Below are 9,143 nucleotides of genomic sequence, written 5' to 3' on the forward strand. Positions count from 1 at the left end.
AGTTTAAAAAAAAATATTTTACGTTTAGTCATCACATTGCTATTTAGAGGACCACTCGAGACATGGAGAATAAATATACAGCATAAGGACATTAAATGGTTATTAATTTATCTACTATTCATCTAATAATTGAACTATTTTATCCATCGGATATTCTTCGACATTTTCTATTTAGTGACATTGCTTTTTTTGATTCGACGACCGATATAATTTCCCCATTCCTATGTAGGTCAATTCGTTTTATGCACACAGAAAGGGTGCAATTTACCGATCGACTGAACAATATTAAATACAGCTCAATATAATTATTGTCCATACATATTGTAAATAATATTTTAAAATTAAATTATCGTGAATTTACATATGATCTTATTAAAATAAGAACCAATAAATTGCGTAAATAAACACACATTGTCAACTCGATCACCCTTAAAGCTGAAATTCTCTGCCGTCGATGCAAAAAACAACAACGTCGACATCGTCATTTAATACCTAAATAACAGATGCCCAGCAAATGTTTTTTGTGTGGATCTGCTTCAAAACACTTAATATTTCGATTATATTTTTCTTAAATACAACGATACCGAGAGGTTGTGATGACACAGTTAATATCCATTTGTGTACAGATATGAAATGCTTTTAAAATTTGTTGCGCCCAAATAAAGGCAAGATGACATGTGTCACTTCTATTATCATTGCTGATTGTTTTAGGGTAGAGATATCCGTTCATAAGTATATGAACACAATGCTTTGTAACAGGTGTATAAATAAATTGAATTTTTATTTTAATGATAATTTTTATTTTTATTTAATTGGTGCAATATCAAATCATGAAATTTTGAGTTTAACAATTTCATTGATAATCATATGAGAGCAACCAAACTTAAGGGGTGTTGCGGCAGTTTATTAAGCCGATGATATTTTTATAGCAACACTGATTATCGCTATTATCACAACCCAATATTTTCATCAGTATCAGCACATTTGGCCGAATGGGTTACGCAGTCGCTTTTTTTATAAAAAGGTCAGTGGTTCGATCCAAGGTGCCGTTAACTTGTTGTTTTTTTTTCGTTTTTTCTTATTTAATTTCATTCTTGTTTTATATGGTGCTCTTTAGTTCAGTTGCTTACATTTATCAATTTAAAGCATTTAGTCACTAACTTAAAACATGTTGAAATTTGTGAACAAGTGCTTTAAAGTTATCGATGATAAAGGTTGAGTTTGATACTGTATGGTCTTTTCTAATGTCTATGCATATTTCTAGCAATCTATGTTCCGGTACATGGGTTTGCTAAATTTCCGTTTTTTTAAGAAATTTGACATAGACGATTTTGATTGTTAAAAAAAACTCTGGTAAAAGTGCGGTGACACACTTTTTTAAATTTTGTTTTATGATGACAACATGTAGAAAAAGATATTTGAGCTGTTTCTAAGAATTCTATTAAACAGAACTTTTTAAAATTCAAATTATGTGTTTACAATAGTAAAAAATCCGTTTCGGTTGACATCAAAATTATAAAAATTAAATTTCTTAAAATTTAACTTGGTTACTCAATTGTATTGGTAGTGTGTCGTTTAATTAACTGGTATATGATGTATCTTAGCTTATATAATATCTAAATTTTGCCAATATCATAGGTTATTACTTTTTTGATGCATTTTGAGATTTTTTCAGTTTTTTATGAAAAAGTACATATTATATAATAGTTAATAAAATCAAACAAAGCAGTTGGCCCTATGTTTTTATGTAATTTTTCATATTATAATTGTATTTGCATGTATTACTTAAATATAAATTTTGAACTAAATCTATTAGATGGAAAAAAACTCAGCAAACTGCAGCAATATCCATTAATTAAATCCTTAAAACATTCATAAGAATGTATTCTTATAGCATGAATATGAACTCATTTGTCAAATGAACATGTTCATAGAATGTTCTGTTTATAAGACAAAGTCGAGGTAAAAGTAAAAGTTGGATTCTTTGGTTGGATAAATACATGGAAAGGTCACAAGTAGCAACTTTGTAAGTATCAAAGAGTTGTAGATTTTTTTATACAAAACAGTAAAATCTTCATCAGTACTATATGAACGGTTTGCTTTATTTAAAAAACAAATGTGTGTCAAAGTTCAGAGGATAGAAAAGAATGGTATGATTCACTTAAGGGGTGTTTTGCAGATTTTTTTCCATCTAATAACTTTTGCTCAAAATTTTTATTCAAGTACTACATACAAATACTATATGAAAAATGAAATAAAAACATAGGGTCACCGGCCTTGTTTTTATTTTATTCACAAATATATTATAGGTACTTTTTCATTAAAACTGAGAAATCTCTAATTGCATAAAAATGATTAATAACCTATGAAATTGGCAACATGTAGATCTTATATAAGCTAATATATATCAAATACCATTTAATTAAACCACAAACAACCAAAAAAAATGGAGAACACAAGTTTAATTTGAAGTAATTTAATTTTTAAAATGTTTATGTCACCCAAAAAACCATCATTTTTTTACTATTTTAACCACAACAATGGAATTTAAAAAAGTTCTATCTGATAACTTTTTGCGAAACTGCTCATATATGTTCATCTACGTATTGTTATCATAAACATAAATAAAAAAGGGGGTCACCGTACTTTTAACAGAGATTTTTTTGTTTAACTATCCCTACCGTCTGTGTCAAATTTCATACAATACAGCAATTAGGCGAAACCCAAGTACCGGTACATAGACTGTTAGAGATATGCAAAAAATTATATATATAGTTTACAATCTTAATTGGGATCACAACGGCATACTAAAAACAACAACACTAATACAATATTTAATCACAAACATAAGACCATACAGTATCAAACTCGACCTTAATCATCAATAACAGGGACTTGTTGACAGATTTCGGCATGTTTTAAAGTTTCTGATTAAATACTTTAAATTGAATAATGTAAACAACAGGACTAAGAGCTCAAGGAAAAAAAACAAGAATGAAATAAAGAAAGAAAAAAAGAATTTTAAAAAGTTAACCGCACCTGGGATCGAACCACTGAGTACCTATTATGAACCTACTCGGTCATTAAGTTGTGATGATTCTGATAACAAAATTATTGGGTTGTGATAATAGCATCGGTGTTGCTATAAATATATCCTCGGTTAAATAAACTGCCGCAACACCCCCTTAAGGCCAGAATTATCTCTGAACAAAATTGCAAGAATAAAAAGTTTTTTTTTCAAATATTTGGTCAGTTGAACATTGATATTTGACTAAATGAGTTTTAATAGGGATATAAGTATTCATTAGTCATTATGAGATCCATACGTAAAGCATGAAAGGTTTCAAGTACCTGGACCTGAAATTTTTGCAATCTTAATGCAACCCATGCAAAAGACAAAAAATCTGACCGGACATAGGTCCGATAAAATTGATCCAAAATTACCAGATTTTACCGGACCTTGTTTTTCTTTAACCAAACAATAGAAAAAAAACTTTTATATAGTTGATTGGTATAATTATGACGTTTACAACGTTTAACAACTAACTTTCACAAATTTGGTAGATGCTTGCCGAAAGTCCCTTTTAATCGCTGATTTATATCTTTGCTGGTGTTCCAAAATATAAGGATGATGGTTTGTGGTACTATGTGTGCTCAAATAGTGCATCCATCTGTCGTTAGATGATTGCCACCGACTTCAGAGATAAATATGAAACATCATCGATATAAGGTAGTAAGAAACATACCTGTGTGCCACATAAATTAATAGTTTCCATAGCTATAAATTAATAGTTCCATAGCTTTCCGAGTATATTTCATTTGTCTTTGTAAAATTAACAAAGGCAGCGCCGTAAGGCAATTGTTCAAACCGCAAGTGGTATTACACACGAAAGCACGTTCTAACACAACACGTTTATAATGCTTATTTTTCACAAACGGCTCTACAAATAAAACTTTAAGTTTCGCTTATTGTGTTTAAGACCATTTTCTACAATGTTATATATAGTTCATCCGTGAATTTAGATTGTGTTATTAGGGTCAGTTTTTATTTTAGGCGTGATATTGCTCGTTTGAAAATGATTCGCCGAATCGAAAATCAATTTTGCATTGAAATCAATAGAATATATGAAATTATGATTTTTTGGTTTATATTTCAAATTCTAACATCCGTGGATAAATAATCGAGGAATTATGAACAATCTTAATTGTTGCGTTTGAAGTGTTTTACATTTAAAAATTGGAAATTAAAGAAAACGTGTGGTCTTCTTACTACCCATGAACTAAATAAGTATTGCAATTATGACGTAAACAGTTTACATGTATTTAATTGTTCTTCATAAATAATCAATATTCATGATTTAAACATTAATAGTTTTGCACAATTGGTACTTGTTGTTTAGTAGAGTTATGTTTGTCCTGAAAGCAACTCTTAGTTGTGACACTTCACGATAGTAAAAAGTACAGGTAGGCCAATATGTTCATTGTTCAGTTGTTTCGAGTTCAATGCTGGGAAGAGGAGAGTCATGTGACATGTGACGTGGCTGATGTGCGCAGGCCACAGAAAAATCAATGCAGCCTCCAACCAGTTGATACAACAGATCACGTATGCTTTTGGCGTAAATTTGAAATCGAACGAATGCGATAACTTCATTGTGATAAGCAATAAAACAAGTTTTCACGATTACAGAATCTCAACCAGTGCAATATTTCAATTGAATCTCAATACAGAAACTCAACTGTGGAACAATTCATTAAGATATTTAAAAAAATCAACAACATACAACACATTCCATCTGATTGAAGAAACCGTTATCCAATTATGCACATAGATATATAATATCGGTCGGTGTTAATTTTCAAATGGATAATTCCATATCAACCACAGAAATACAATTCAACGAACTCAGAATTTGAAAATAAGGCTTGTTACAGGATGTAACATACGCCCACGAAGCATTTTATTGACAGAAAACACGAAAATTCTTGGCCTTAAACTTTAATAATGACATTGACCTTTGACTTAGGAACAAGGGTTTGTACCCTACACATGTGAACTATTTATCCGGAATAATATACACGTTCGCACATGCATTCAAGGTTTTACAGTGGGAGCGAAATTCATGACCTTAGAGCTTGAATTGTAACACTGACTTCTCATCGAGGAGCATTGGAGTTGAACACAACACTTCGTCTGATCTTTGGCAATACCCGAATAAATATATGAATCCTCACACTGATTTCACATAAAGTAGCATAAGACAAAAACACAATTTACCTGTTGATCTTAAGCATACATTATGTCATACTTTGATTGTTTGTTTGTTTTAATTTTAGCACGCAGCTTTTGTAGATTTTCAAACTTTCGTTTTAGAATCAGCATTCTAACATGAAAACTGAGATGCAACAATTATAACTCATAATGAAATGAATTACATTTCAATAATGATGAAGTTGAATGTCTTCCAAAGTAAACACTATTCTTTCAATTATAGGGCTGGTAGTTTGAGATTGGGGTATTAATTATAACACATAATCATCAATGACTGTGTAACATACAGATGCATTTGAAGACAAAACAAGACACTTATTAAGACTTGTACAGAGTACATCGTCTAAATACATCAATAACGTATTCATAATGTGAAGTCACGTTTTTATATTTTGTTAACATTGTGTTATGGTTAGATATAGGTCACAATACATAAAAAAACTACATATATTATATATTTATACATTACTTAATGAAAAGTTATAACATTTAATTAAATGCCTAACAAGATCAGATATAACAAGTATTCGTGTTACAGTATGTAACAGTGTTTAGGGGGAAACCCTATTTATACTTCAAAGTAGTGTTCAAAAATGTATTCTTGCTTTTAACGCATATTTACCATATTTTGCCAACATTAATAGCTGATTTTGTTTATTACCATTTAGTAATTGGTGGAATTTATATACAGATGGTTTATTGTAGTAAAATGGTTTTATATATTTCTTTCTGATAGTGATATTATTTAGTACATTACATACAAAGTGGAAATCATGTTCTAAATCTGATTCGTTACATAATAGGCAATGCCGTTCGTTTCTTGGAGTGTTTGAGTAGCATATCTACCAGTATTCTAAGTGGAAGAACTGACAATCGTAATTTAGTAATGTATGCCCTCAGGGGTTTAGGAATATAATCAAGGTAATGTTCATATACAAAAACAGGTTTAAATACACAATACCACACCGGTGTATAACCATATCGGACCCCTCTCGGATGAAACGCTATATCGGTACCCCTCCGGATGGCGGGTACCGGTCATTCTCGGATAAACACATGATTCTGTGATGGAGAGTGGTCACCAAAATAGTGTTTTTGACCTTGAAGGAAAACGCAGTACGTCAAAAGTAAGTAGTATTGCACGGAAAAATACAATAATTTACTTAAGTTTGTATGTACTTCGGTTTAATTTTCCGTTTACTAAAGTTTAGATATAATCCCACACAGTTTCACGTTGCACTGTTGACTCTCGCATCGTTGTGTTGTGAATATGACTTTCCATTCGCTTCAATACACGTAGGCCTAAAATTTATACTAGAAGCAAATCCGTTATAACTAAGGATATTTTAAACTCATATTTATAACTGGAACGTATCTAAAATGTTCCGAAAATCGTCATTTTTGGTTTACTGAAGCACAGGTATCCCTCTATTTATGGGATTTCAGCGCACAGGCAACCTCTCGGATTCAATTCACTAACTGCAGTTTGTTTATTCACGTAAACTGTCAAATTTCTCAGCTGAATTAAAAAATATTGTTTAATTAATAAATATTCAAGTACACGATTTAAGTAACAATTGCGAAGTTACTTATATATAACTCTATAAGTATAAATAAATAAATATTTTTTCTTCAGATCACGATCACGTAAAAGACGATCTAAGTATCTAAGTATGGCTTCATCACCCAAAGCGACGTAAGACATCCCAGACATCTAATGCAACGGATTCGCCGCACTGGGCAGGGAAAATTCATTTGATTTGCCAGAAAGACGCCGTGAGAAAGCAGAGGAAATAAAAAAGATCAGACGTACCAAAGCTCTTGGCGTGTGGAGGGTGTCACCCCTTGCGCTTACACTACAAGTGCGACGAAACAACAGTTTTGTCTTCCAGAATTTGTATTGAATACAGGATCTGATGATAAAATGAACTGTACTTGAGCAATTGTGGAACTTAACATTGAACAAAAATGTTTTTCTTAGCTATATTGTCTATGGATGTACAAACTTTTAAAACGTATCGGCGGCAATACAATATTTAATTTCAGGAATTATTCAATGCTTTTTAAGTATTTACTAAATGATGGCTAAAACGCAAACCTCTTATTAAAGATTCTTTGAAAAACAGTATTAAGCATTGAGGCAAACGTGATATTACTTGTTTTCTTTAAGATATAGTTTTATCTATAGTAATATAAATTCGCAATATGGAATATTTTGTTTTGTAATGCATTGCCTTCGTAGAGCAGATATTTCGTGGATATGTCCTTTTAACTGTAACATTTACACTTATTTGTTCATAAAGCAATCCATAGTAGGTTGTACTGTTTCAAGCAATAACTATAACTGTGATATTAATTTATATAATAGTAATAATAATATAATTCAATAAAATTGGTTGATGATATAATGGAAGTTTATGCAAGTTATGTGTTAAGCATGGGGCAACACATCTAACGCCCAATCGCAGTATCTTAAGCGGAAATTCATTTTCTGAAAAGTAAGATCATCAAACAATGCTAGAATTTAAATATCCTCCGCCGAATATTATGATGCGCAAAATTTGTTATTTATTAGAGTGCAAGCAGACGAAAACGTCACACGGGACTATGGTAATAATTAGCCAAACAACTCAAAAACAATCACTTAAGTCGATCATTAAAGGCTATAGCTTTTACATGTCCGAGTCATCCTAGCAAAACTTGTATAAACCCACCGAAGAACGATAACGCCAATTCATTTATGCGTGCACGACGAAGTATGATGATGCACATTTATTGTACGTTTCTTGAAATGTCATGCAGCAGTTATTCACAAACATCTCCGGACGAATGGACGGATAACACCCACACACAATATCCCTCGGTATTGACGGGAATTAAAAAAAGCAGATAATAGAAAAGTAAATTACACTTCAATAAAGACGTTTTAAAAACACAAGTAACGTTATTTGTATTCAACATAATCGAACGTCAGACCATTACGGTAATGGAGTAGATAAACACCTTTAAACCAAAACAAAAATCAACAAGGCACATTACCTTATGTAAGCCTGCTCCAACGACAGTTATAGTATTTATATAATCAACCATCTCAACATCCAACTATATCAGTCAACAAGAGCGACATATTTTTATTAGATACAGGGGGTGCATAACTAGCTCCGTAAGAAAAAAAATAAGTTAAGTATACATTGCATGAACTCCCACGGAATCAAAAAACATTTTGCATTAACAACATTAAAAATAAAACATCGATATTTGTAAGTGAATGCTTATAACAACGCAAGTCGTTTCAATTACTAGGGATATATACTACTCCTTTTAGCTGCAAATTGGTGGTCCCAAAATGTGTTTCCCCAAAAATCATTAATTATAAATATACATAATTAGAGCGCAATATAACAATATCAACATCTTAAACTATAATGTAGTGTCACTGAATACTTAAATTCGGGCGGTTAAAGAGGCGCAATACTTTTGTTGTACCTTTCACTTTATTTAATAGTGTCCTTTTTCTGTGGCGATACAGTGAACTGTGTTGATTGGTGTTTCCACAAAACTATAGATTGCACACGTTGTCACATTCTTGCGTTTAAGTCGATGCTCTGCTAAGCTTTGCTGTTCCCATGTTTCACATCTGAAACTTTTACGGCTGAATCAACTTTTGAATGAACCTGAGCAAATGTACAGTGATTTTTTACATTCTGTCATTTGAGTGAGTTTTAAAATCGTCATTTAAATCAGTTTTATAATTAAATCCTTTGCACACACTCCACTATAGAAGTAAACGATCCTGAATGTGTCATCACGTGACGATTGCATCCTACTTTAGTGATGAACACTTTGTCTGATTGTTCGCAGTTATAACATGCAC

The 9,143-nt window shown here is 31.6% G+C and overlaps 4 protein-coding genes across 10 annotated transcripts in view; 2 read left to right on the forward strand and 2 right to left on the reverse strand.

The window, feature by feature from the left end:
* Nucleotides 1-9,143, reverse strand: part of LOC127874777 (pleckstrin homology domain-containing family G member 1-like) — a 290,411-nt gene that overhangs the window by 264,513 nt on the left and 16,755 nt on the right. The gene's annotated exons all lie outside the window — the stretch shown is intronic.
* Nucleotides 1-9,143, forward strand: part of LOC127874784 (protein-L-isoaspartate(D-aspartate) O-methyltransferase-like) — a 169,562-nt gene that overhangs the window by 125,430 nt on the left and 34,989 nt on the right. The window lies entirely within an intron of this gene.
* LOC127874779 (low-density lipoprotein receptor-related protein 11-like) overlaps nucleotides 1-9,143 on the reverse strand; it is a 179,220-nt gene that overhangs the window by 103,036 nt on the left and 67,041 nt on the right. The window lies entirely within an intron of this gene.
* LOC127874788 (uncharacterized) overlaps nucleotides 1-9,143 on the forward strand; it is a 212,690-nt gene that overhangs the window by 82,363 nt on the left and 121,184 nt on the right. The window lies entirely within an intron of this gene.

Source organism: Dreissena polymorpha, chromosome 3 (genome assembly GCF_020536995.1).
Source record: "Dreissena polymorpha isolate Duluth1 chromosome 3, UMN_Dpol_1.0, whole genome shotgun sequence".
NCBI classification, from domain to species: Eukaryota; Metazoa; Mollusca; class Bivalvia; order Myida; family Dreissenidae; genus Dreissena; species Dreissena polymorpha.